Source organism: Capra hircus, chromosome 7 (genome assembly GCF_001704415.2).
Source record: "Capra hircus breed San Clemente chromosome 7, ASM170441v1, whole genome shotgun sequence".
Taxonomy (NCBI): Eukaryota; Metazoa; Chordata; class Mammalia; order Artiodactyla; family Bovidae; genus Capra; species Capra hircus.
This window is the reverse complement of record NC_030814.1, coordinates 3,078,024-3,090,373: the sequence shown is the minus strand read 5'-3', so window position 1 is coordinate 3,090,373 and position 12,350 is coordinate 3,078,024.

The following is a 12,350-nucleotide window of genomic DNA, read 5'->3' as shown; positions in this document are numbered from 1 at the left end:
TGGTGGACTCCGGGAGATGGTGATGGACAGGGAGGCCTGGTGTGCTGCAGTCCATAGGGTTGCAAAGAGTTGGATACAGCTGAGCGACTGAACTGAACTGAAGGTTTGGCGGCCTGCACAGTGGGGAAGAGAGAAAGGGGCGGAGGCTGTAGGGTGGAGTTGTTCACAGGGTGAGCAGGCCTCAGCCTCTCTCTTGGTTCCCCTTTGCACTCCCACCTCCCCATGGAACCTGCTTACCCTGAGTTTCTGCCAGAAAGACCAGAATTCCCCTCTCATTGCCACACCATCCTCGGAGTTGTCCTGTCTTTGCTTTGTTTAATCTGTGAACAAGGTGGCCTCCTTTTTATCTTCGCAGAGATTTCTCAAAATATACTGCTGCTGCTGCTAAGTAGCTTCAGTTGTGTCTGACTCTGTGTGACCCGAGACGGCGGCCCACCAGGCTCCCCTGTCCCTGGGATTCTGCAGGCAAGAACACTGGAGTGGGCTGCCATTTCCTTCTCCAGTGTATGAAAGTGAAAGTGAAGTCGCTCAGTCGTGTCCGGCTCTTAGCGGCCCCATGGACTGCAGCCCCCCAGGCTCCCCCGTCCACGGGATTCTCCAGGCAAGAGTGCTGGAGTGGGCTGCCGTCGCCTTCTCCGGTCTCAAAATATAACATGGGCTTGTTTTTTACTGCCACATTACTGGGGTCTAGGAAGAAAAGAGGAAGTAAGTATGTGTTATAAATTTGCTGCTTGAACCACAAATTCCAATTTGTATCTTCAAATGTATAATAAATATATCATAAGTGAATAGTGAAGTTGCTCAGTTGTGTCCGACTCTTTCAGACCCCAGGGACTGTAGCCCACCAGGCTCCTCCGTCCATGGGTTGCTCCAGGCAAGAATACTGGAGTGGGTTGCCATTTCCTTCTCCGGCGGATCCTCGACCCAGGGGTCGAATCCAGGTCTCCTGCATTGTAAGCAGATGCTTTACTGTCTGAGCCACCAGGGAAATCCACAAATATATCATATTTCTGTAGAAAGTTAAGTGTCTCAGATATTTTGAATCTCTTACTAATGGACAATGGCATTTAGGTTTGGAAGTTTTGGCCCAAGATAGCATTTCTTGCACTGAAACCAAGCTGAGAAAACCGTATTGTATAACCTTCATTGGCCTAGTCTTTCAGGTGAGATTTTAAATACGGTGTTCAAATAAGTGCCTCTTTGATTTCCCTGATGGTTTAGCAGTTGAGAACCCTCCTGCCAAGGCAGGGGACACAGGCCTGATCACTGGTCTGGGAAGATTCCACATGCCTTGGGGAAACTAAGCCCAAGCACCACAACTACTGAGTCCACGTGGTCTAGCACCCATGCTCCGCAACAAGGGAAGTCACCACAACGAGCAGCCAGCACACTGCAACGAACAGTAGCCCCTGCCCCCTGCAACTAGAGAAAAGCTGAGTGCAGCAAGGAAGACCCAGCCAGAAATCAATCAATCAATCAATCAATTAATCAATCATAAGATGCTAACTAAGCACACAAGTGTAAACACTCATCAGGCCCCGTCTCGAATACAATAGGAAACCTCACAGGAAGCAGAAGGAGAGGAGAGCATGGAAGAGGATGACGAACTCCTGAGTTGGCTGGTAGAACTTCCTATGTCAGAGGAGGGAACACGTTTTTCTGTAAACATTTAATTTCCATTTGAACATCACTGTTGAGCTTACCATCATCACTTCTTTAGGGAGATGGTGCCTCTTCCCGACTGCGATTAGCTCCAGGAATATTTTCCTCCTATCAGGTTGAGGTTGCCCTTTGCTCTGGTTTTGCTGTTCTTCAGGTCTCTTTGGTCTCAAGTCCGCTTTCCTCTTAGTTAGCCACTATTTTTAAAAGTGTTTTTCTACCTGAAATGTCATTTCTTTCATCTAAATAAATTCAGATCTCCTGAGCTCTTTCTGGTAGTTTCTTTCTAATATCGGCACCTTTTCGGGTTTATTTCTAGAATTTAAGGTTCTTTTACCATTTTATCTCCCCAATTCAATTTTCATATAATGGATAAGTCAATCTTTTATCCAAATACAAAATACCACCCTAACCATTAGGTGGTGAAACCCCTTTCATCACTTGAAAGTCACAATTGGGTGAACTTTTCTTTGACAGATGCATACCCTGTATTCAATAATGCTTATAATAGGTCTCCTGGGGTGGACTCCTAAGGCAATTTTGAGAATCATATGCCATTCACTGCCTTATATGAACTCTTTTTGTGCTTTTCAACCCATCGATTCTGCAAGTGTTACTTTATTAACTGATAAAACCCACAGCTATTCATGCAAACCCTGACCCCAATCATTCATTCATTCAACACTAATTGTGTGCCAGACACTGTGCTGGGCACTATGAAACAAGAGTGAATCAAAAGTGATACAGTAGGGGAGAAATTTCAACCATGATGTAAGTGCTATGAAAGAAAATCATGGGATCGTCTCTGATGGGAAGAGAGGTGCTCAGGGGCTTGCCCAAGATCAGAGATGCTATATACAAATACATTTATTTGTGTGCTTGCATGAAAGTGATATTTAAGAAGTATCTGGGATTTCTTTGGAAGGAATGATGCTAAAGCTTGAAACTCCAGTACTTTGGCCACCTCATGCGAAGAGTTGACTCATTGGAAAAGACTTTGATGCTGGGAGGGATTGGGGGCAGGAGAAGAAGGGGACCGAGGATGAGATGGCTGGATGGCATCACTGACTCAATGGGCGCAAGTCTGAGTGAACTCCGGGAGTTGGTGATGGACAGGGAGGCCTGGTGTGCTGGGATTTGTGGGGTCGCAAAGAGTCGGACACGACTGAGCGACTGAACTGAACTGAACTGAACTGGAACTGGAACTTAAACAGTGATAGCTTTTTTTTTTTTTTCAAATGGGCTCACTAGTCATTTCAATGTCTTCCTTGGAGGAAAGCTTTCCCTGTTGGCTCAGGTGGTAAAGAATCTGTCTGCAAGGCAGGAGACCTGGGTTCGATACCTGACTTGGGAAGATCTCCTGGAGAAGGGAATGGCTACCCACTTCAGCATACTTGCTGGGGAATTCTATGGACAGAGGAGCCTGGCAGGCTCCAGTTCATGGAATTGCAGAGTCAGACATGACCGAGTGACTAACACTTATACTTTTCTTTTGGAGAAATGTGTATTTAGATCCTTTGCCCATTTTTAATTGGTTTAGTTGTCTTTTTATTATTAACTTGTTAAGTTCTAATAGGAATAGTTTTAATTCCAAATACTGGGCAACATTTTGAAAAGGAACTCTTCTTCTTTTCAGATAAGATTCCAATCTGTAAATCCTAGAATGTTTTTATAAGTCTTCCAGTACTGCAAGGATTTATGGCAGGTAGTTATTCCTTGATTTGATCCCTGCAAGGTTTTCACATGAAGTCAAATGATCAATTCTAAAAAGAAGAAAATCTTACTTTAATTCAAAGCAATAGTCAAATAGCTAAAGCTTATTATTATGCCCTACAATTTTGCTGTTCCCCTATACAACAATTTCCCTTGGATTCTTAAAACTGTTTTGAAATTGTGTTTAACTATATCTATTTCCACTTTTCATTCCTTTGAACTTGGTTAGACTCATTGAGGTTTATAATTACACCATTTATACCACTCTTGGGTCATGGGCAATTTTGATTCATGTCATATTAACTCACATTTGATTACTGTGACATGCATTCAAGGTTATTAATGAGAACTCATACTTGGGATTTATAAAGCATTTTCTACATACAAAACACTCTTCAGATAGTAACTAATTATACTTTACAAAATACCTGAAAGATTGATTTATTACTAATAATATTTGTCCTGATGTCAAACTCCATGAAGCATCCACTTGACATAATGTCTAATGTGATATAAATTAATTGAGAAGAACCTTTGTTTTTCAACTTGCAGGCAACTGTTTATCCAGATATCATATCACTAGTCTCTTGGCAGATTTTTTTTTTCAAAAATGATACATCAAAATGTTACTAAAGCTTGATAAATTATACCTTGTCTTAGTAGGGGAACTTTTAATAAAACTCTGCCCAGTGGTATTTGATTTCAAGATAAAAGGAAGGGGAAATGATTCAATTCTTTTTTTTTTTTTTTTTAGTTTGAAAGGTAAATGTCTCAAGAAATGATTAACCTATTTAAAGCATATTGAATTTCAAATGGATTATTTGAATACATAACAGTGGAATAAGTTCAATGATTACTAAGGATAAAGGGAATGCTGAGGAACACAAGAATTGAGTTCTAATTGAAAGCCTGACACAAGTATTTCTGGGATGCTCAGGCAGGTCTCCTAACCTGTTATTTACTCACACAATCATGGGACCACTCATTTCATAAAATGGTAGATAGCAGTCTGAATGGAGTCCCAATTAGCAATCATTGGTCCACACAACTCTTTTTTTTTTAATTTGAGCTAGTTTGCAACATGCTTAAAAAGGCAGATTACATATGCAAATTCAGATTTCTAAATTCTCTTGAAAAAAATCAGGTGATCTGACAATAGTGGTCCACATCCTTGAGTGACATTCATTTGGGGGTAGGTAGCTGCCCCGCCGCTGAACAGAGCCATGCCTGGCTTAGGTTGCTCATTTATGTCACTTGCCCAGCTTTTGTAGTCACTTCCGTGTGCTCCCCCCAAAGTGGGATATTTTAGGGCATTTTTTTCCCCTAAAGCATCTGTAATATCTGTGGCAGAAATCCAAGATGGCCCAGGGAAATTCCACCTTTCCCTGGTGTACAATATAATCCCTGTATAATCCCCCTTCTCAAGTGTGGGCTGAACCTGTGAGTATAATGAATGACACCCTCATGGTTATGTTATGTTATATGGCAAGAGATATTATAGACACAACAAGGTCCCCAAACAGTTGACTGTGACTTAATCAAAAGGAGAACACCTGGGCGGGCTAACCTTAGTCAGGAAAACCCTGAAAGAGTCAAGAAACAGCAGCAAATACTTTCCTGTGCATCTTAAAGAAAATAGGCATGCTGTGAATTGCCTACACACAGAGGGGTCCCCAGAAGCTGAGGTTCTCAGACCCACACCTGCAAGAAACCGAATTCTGCCCACAACCTGTACGAACGTGGGAAGAGGACCTCAAACATCAGATGAGACCCTCATCACTAGTTGACACCTTAATTTCAGCTTGGTAAATCCCTGAGCAAAGGACCCTGCTAATTCATATCCAGTATCTTGACCCAGAGAGACTGAGAAAATAAAGGTGTTTTATTTTAAATTGTTAATTTTGTGGTAATTTTTTAATGCAACAATAGAAAAGTAATATAGTCTCTATAAAGGAAATACATGTTTAACATCAAGGAATATGCCAAGAAATTTAACTGTTTAATGTATGACATATATTTTATTTAAATAGAAGGCTATGAGTCTAAAGGGAGGACATGAAGAGAGGCGGACTCTTACGGTTTCGAAGGAACTCTGGCTGTATCATAGAATTGAGCAAATGGATTAATATACTGATGCTGGGCACATGAGTCTCCAGTGAGGAAGAAGGGATATATACATATGAACTATGGCAATGGGCTGGAGTTGGAGATATGGACTGTATAATGTCCATATGAACTGTGAAAATGTACATATGCATGTATATGGGCACATATCAGTTATCTATTGCTGCCTAACAAATTAAAACTTAGCCGCTTGAGACAACAAACATCTATTATCTTATAGTTTCTGTGGGTTAAAAATCAGGGAATGACTTGACAGGGTAGTTCTGATTCATTGTCTCTCGTGACATATCGATCAAGCTGTTGACTAAGGCTACAGCCATCTAACAGTTGGTTGAGGCTGGAGGACCATTTCCAAACTCATCGATATGGTTGTTGTAGAAAATTCAGTTCTTTTCCGTATTGGCCTCCGCATACATTGCTCGTGGCAGCTGACATCCCCCAGAGAGAGAAGAGAAAAGGAAAGAGAAAGGAACCAAAACTGAAGCCACAGTGTGGTTAGTGACTAACCTCAGAGGTAAACATAACATCACTTCTGCCATGTCCTGTTGGTCCTGCAGACCAAAGCGAAAAAGTCCAAGTGTTAGTTGCTCAGTCATGTCCTACTTTTTGTAATACCATGGACTGTAGCCTGCCAGACTCCTCAGTCCATGGAATTCTCCAGGCAAGCATTACTGGAGTGGGTAGCCACTACTTCTCCCAGGGGACTGTCCCAACCCAGGGACTGAACCTGGGTCTTCTGCATCACAGACGGATTCTTTATCTTCTGAAGGGAAGCCCAAACTCAGACCAAATCTTATATTAAATACAATATCGTATGCACAGCAAGGTGTGAACACCAGGAGGCAAGGATCACTGTAGGCCACCTTGGAAGCTGGCATGGCTATCATAAACCATGTGTGTATGTATATGTGTATATGTGTACGTTTATTTCCGTGTATGTATACAAATCTGTGGATATAAAGGTGTATATTTTCTAGCACTGTCTGCAGAAAGGGCCAAGAGGAAAAGACACGCTAGCAGCAATCAATGTACCTAGCATCCAGATTTTTATCTTTAATATCAGTTTCACTAAAAACAACTAAGTTTTCTCAGAGAAATAACTGATTCCAGGATTGGGGCAGGGTAGTTAGAAGATGATACAGGATCACCATGTTATTCTAGAAACTAAACAAGTACTCAAAAACATGATAGAGACATGTCACAAAGACACAGAAGCCAGTTGAAGGAATTTCCATTTGCAAATAAGTAAAATAATGTCTTAAAAATGAGTTTCCCAAGTGGCTCAGTGGTAAATCACCCACCTGACAATTTAGGAGCCTCAGGAGACAAAGGTTCCATCCCGGGGTCGGGAAGATCCCTTGGAGGAGGAAATGGCAACCCACTCCAGTATTCTTGCCAAGATAACTCTATGGACAGAGAAGGCTGGCGGGCTAATACAGTTCATGGGGTTGCAAAGAATTGGACACTACTGAGCACAAATGAGTTTTAAATCAATGGAAAAATATGTATTCATGAAATTTTACTGGTGATGGATAGATGGATGACTTCTCTTGCTTAAAGTTGAATGACTAGGCCTTTCTGGTACATGTAGAGAGAGTGCTGGATTCAGGAAGTCATCATTTACAACCGCAATGGTAAAGACTGGATTATACAAGAATCATCAATGCATGGCAGACCTAGACAAACAGAGCAGGATATTTGCATCGCCTTAAAGTAGCTCCCCATAGACTGCTTATTTCAGGTGAGGGAAACACCCCAGAAATTAAAGAGGGGAGAAACTGGGCAACACTTGAACCAGGTGATCAAAACTAGCATTGTCCACGCAGGAAAAATGGATGTGTGCTTCCAGATGACACAGTCTAAGAAGAACTCAACATCTCTGTCCTGTGCAAACCTCCACCCAAGAATGCCAAACTTAAGTAAGAGAAAATATGGGACAAGCACAAGAGGAAGAAACTTCTAGAGGGATGTGTGTGTATGCATGCTTGATTCTTTGTGACCCCGTGAACTGTAGCTCGCCACCTGCCAGGCTCCTCTATCCATGAGGTTTTCCAGGCAAGAATACAGGAGGGGGTTGCCGTTTCCTACTCCAGGGGATCTTCCTGACCCATGGATTTAACCCATATCTCCTGCAACTCTTGCATTAGCAGATGAGTTCTTTACCATTGTGCTACCTGGGAAGCCAGGCTCTAGAAGGGATAGCTTTCTCTAAAAATGTCAGTGTTGGGGGGGGGGGCAGGGGAAAGGCTATGGAAATGTATCAGATTAAAAGAGGTTAGTCATGACAGTTACATGCAATTATCCGAAACTAGATTCAGCCTGTTTTAGAGGAGAAAAAATTGCTGTAGGTCAGCTGGCAAAATGAAATACAGGCAATAGCTTACATAAAAATATTGTAGTGGGAAAAAATTGGTCTTTTAATGCTGGCTAGAAATTGGTTTGAAAGTTAGATTCACCTCTCCTCAATGTGTGATTTCTGTGCCACGTAGAAAGCGAAATGTGATCACTACAAAATTTCCTGTCACCCCTAATAGAATGAAAGATTTACATAATTTCCCCAAGCATATATCTTACCACCATGGGGTAATTAAGGCCACTGCTACATGTGGTCTGATTTTTTTCAGCTGCTTTAATTTTAATGGTCAGTGTTGGCGCAGTCAATCAGACTGGCTGTACAGCCTGCCATTTGATAATTAACTGCCAAAACCTGTTTTGATTATTTTCAGTGTTGGATGCCTGCTGAATATAAAATGAGACATGACACCAACCCAGCAAGCCGGTGGTGTTGATGCCAACACTGTCTTTTCTTGTGTCCTATCGCTTCTGTTTAGGGCCTTCTATCAAAGACATTCTTTCAAAAACATAAGTGACATTTCAGCAAATATAGAACTGAGCTAGAATTTGAACCGCATTCTTTACTGGAATTTCTTAGAGTAATGGAACTAATATTGAAAGAGACTGTATAATTACCTCCCACAAGTTTTACCTGTAGAGTAGTTTTTTAGCAATTACCTTTTTTCTAACAAAGGCAACTCAGGAACACAGTCACGAAAAATTGTCACCCAGCACAAAACAAGTTGCTGGAACTTTCACATAACTGCACCCTATACACTGACTGTCTTTCCTGCTGAATCCTTAAAGCTAGATCACCCTGTGCCCCCAGTTACTCCAGTCTGCAAGAATTACTCAAAAAGACAGAAATTATTCATAGACACGTTTTAAAAAATGTATCCTTTTATTTTGGAAACAACACATTCACTCCAGTACTCAAAATGTTCAAAAAGCCATATGGTGAAAAGTTCTCCTTGAATCTTTATTCTAAAGCCATTCAGTTTCGCCGGCTGGAAAATCAATGATATGAGTTTCTGGTACGTATTTCCAGGCATATTTTGTGCCTATACAAGCAAATCTTAATACACATTGTCCCCCTCCTGGTGAGTGATGGCATGCTGCACACACTGTCCTTCATTCTATTTTTATTTTTCACGTGTAGTAGATCTTCGAGATACTTCCATAACAACCTATAAAGAACATTACCGTTCTTTTCTGGGGTTCGGTTCAGTCACTCAGTCAAGTCCAAATCTTTGCGACCCCATGAATTGCAGCACGCCAGGCCTCCCTGTCCATCACCAACTCCCGGAGTTCACTCAGACTCACGTCCATCGAGTCCGTGATGCCATCCAGCCATCTCATCCTCTGTCATCCTCTTCTCCTCCTGCCCCCAATCCCTCCCAGCATCACAGTCTTTTCCAATGAGTCAACTCTTCGCATGAGGTGGCCAAAGTACTGGAGTTTCAGCTTTAGCATCATTCCTTCCAAAGAAATCCCAGGGCTGATCTCCTTCAGAATGGACTGGTTGGATCTCCTTGCAGTCCAAGGGACTCTCAAGAGTCTTCTCCAACACCACAGTTCAACGCATCAATTCTTTGGCACTCAGCCTTCTTCACAGTCCAACTCTCACATCCACACATGACCACAGGAAAAACCACAGCCTTGACTAGACGGACCTTAGTCGGCAAAGTAATGTCTCTGCTTTTGAATATGCTATCTAGGTTGGTCATAACTTTTCTTCCAAGGAGTAAGCATCTTTTAATTTCATGGCTGCAGTCACCATCTGCAGTGATTTGGGAGCCCCCCAAAATAAAGCCTGACACTGTTTCCACTGTTTTCTCACCTACTTCCCATGAAGTGATGGGACCGGATGCCATGATCTTCGTTTTCTGAATGTTGAGCTTTAAGCCAACGTTTTCACTCTCCTCTTTCACTTTCATCAAGAGGCTTTTTAGTTCCTCTTCACTTTCTGCCATAAGGGTGGTGTCATCTGCATACCTGAGGTGACTGATATTTCTCCCGACAATCTTGATTCCAGCTTGTGCTTCTTCCAGCCCAGCGTTTCTCATGATGTACTCTGCATAGAAATTAAATAAGCAGGGTGATAATATACAGCCTTGATGTACTCCTTTTCCTATTTGGAACCAGTCTGTTGTTCCATGTCCAGTTCTAACTGTTGCTTCCTGACCTGCATACAGATTTCTCAAGAGGCAGGTCAGGTGGTCTGGTATTCCCATCTCTTTCAGAATTTTCCACAGTTTATTGTGATCCACATAGTCAAAGGCTTTGGCATAGTCAATAAAGCAGAAATAGATGTTTTTCTGGAACTCTCTTGCTTTTCTGATGATCTAGCAGATGTTGGCAAATTGATTTCTGGTTCCTCTGCCTTTTCTAAAACCAGCTTGAACATCTGGAAGTTCACGGTTCAAGTATTGCTGAAGCCTGGCTTGGAGAATTTTGAGCATTACTTTACTAGCGTGTGAGATGAGTTCAATTGTGCAGTAGTTTGAGCATTCTTTGGCATTGCCTTTCTTTGAATCAAAACTGACCTTTTCCAGTCCTGTGGCCACTGCTGAGTTTTCTAAATTTGCTGGCATATTGAGTGCAGCACTTTCACAGCATCATCTTTCAGGATTTGAAACAGCTCACCTGGAATTCCATCACCTCCACTAGCTTTGTTCATAATGATGCTTTCTAAGGCCCACTTGACTTCACATTCCAAGATGTCTGGCTCTAGGTGAGTGATCACGTCATCATGATTATCTTGGTCTTAAAGATCTTTTCTGTACAGTTCTTCTGTGTATTCTAGCCACCTCTTCTTAATATCTTCTGCTTCTATTAGGTCCATACCATTTCTGTCCTTTATTGAGCCCATCTTTGCATGAAATGTTCCCTTGGTATCTAATTTTCTTGAAGAGATCTCTAGTCTTTCCCATTCTGTTCTTTTCCTCTATTTCTTTGCATTGATTGCTGAGGAAGGCTTTCTTATCTCTTCTTGCTATTCTTGGGAACTCTGCATTCAAATGGATATATCTTTCCTTTTCTCCTTGCTTTTTGCTTCTCTTCTTTTCACAGCTATTTGTAAGGCCTCCTCAGACAGCCATTTTGCTTTTTGGCATTTCTTTTCCACGGGGATGGTCTTGATCCCTGTCTCCTGTACAATGTCATGAACCTCATTCCATAGTTCATCAGGCACTCTATCTATCAGATCTAGGCCCTTAAATCTATTTCTCACTTCCACTGTAGAATCATAAGGGATTTGATTTAGGTCATACCTGAATGGTCTAGTGGTTTTCCCTACTTTCTTCAATGTAAGTCTGAATTTGGCAATAAGGAATTCATGATCTGAGCCACAGTCAGCTCCTGGTCTTGTTTTTGTTGACTGTATAGAGCTTCTCCATCTTTGGCTGCAAAGAATATAATCAATCTGATTTTGGTGTTGACCATCTGGTGATGTCCATGTGTAGAGTCTTTTCTTGTGTTGTTGGAAGAGGGTGTTTGCTATGACCAGTGCATTTTCTTGGCAAAACTCTATTAGTCTTTGCCCTGCTTCGTTCCGTATTCCAAGGCCAAATTTTCCTGTTACTCCAGGTGTTTCTTGACTTCCTACTTTTGCATCCAGTCCCCTATAATGAAAAGGACATCTTTTTTGGGTGTTAATTCTAAAAGGTCTTGTAGGTCTTCATAGAACCGTTCAACTTCAGCTTCTTCAGTGTTACTGGTTGGGGCATAGACTTGGATTACGGTGATATTGAATGGTTTTCCTTGGAAACGAACAGATATCATTCTGTTGCTTTAGAGATTGCATCCAAGTACTGCATTTCGGACTCTTTTGTTGACCATGATGGCTACTCCATTTCTTCTAAGGGATTCCTGCCCACAGTAGTAGATGTAATGGTCATCTGAGTTAAATTCACCCATTCCAGTCCATTTTAGTTCACTGATTCCTAGACTATGGACGTTCACTCTTGCCATCTCTTGTTTGATCATTTCCTATTTGCCTTGATTCATGGACCTGACATTCCAGGCTCCTATGCAATATTGCTCTTTACAGCATTGGACCTTGCTTCTATCACCAGTCACATCCACATTCTGGGGTTAAGAATATGTAATTGTATGACTGTACCATTATTTAATCAGTCTACTACCGGTAGATATGTAGACTGTTTCCTATCTTCTGCTCTTGTGAGCAATACTGCTACAAACACCCTTGTCTACCTGTCAGTTTGGACAGATAAGAGAGTATAGCCAATTAACATTTTAATTTTTATTATTTATTTAGTGGAGTTGTTTTGGATAGTGTTGTTGTTGTTCGGTCGCTCAGTCATGTCCAACTCTTTGCAACCCCATGGACTGCAGCACGCCAGGCTTCCCTGTCCATCACTGTCTCCTGGAGTTTGCTCAGACTCATGTCCATTGAATTGGTGATGCCATCCAACCATCTCATCCTCTGCTGCCCCTTCTCTGCCTTCACTCTTTCCCAGCATTAAGGTCTTTTCCAATGAGTAGGCTCTTCGCATCAG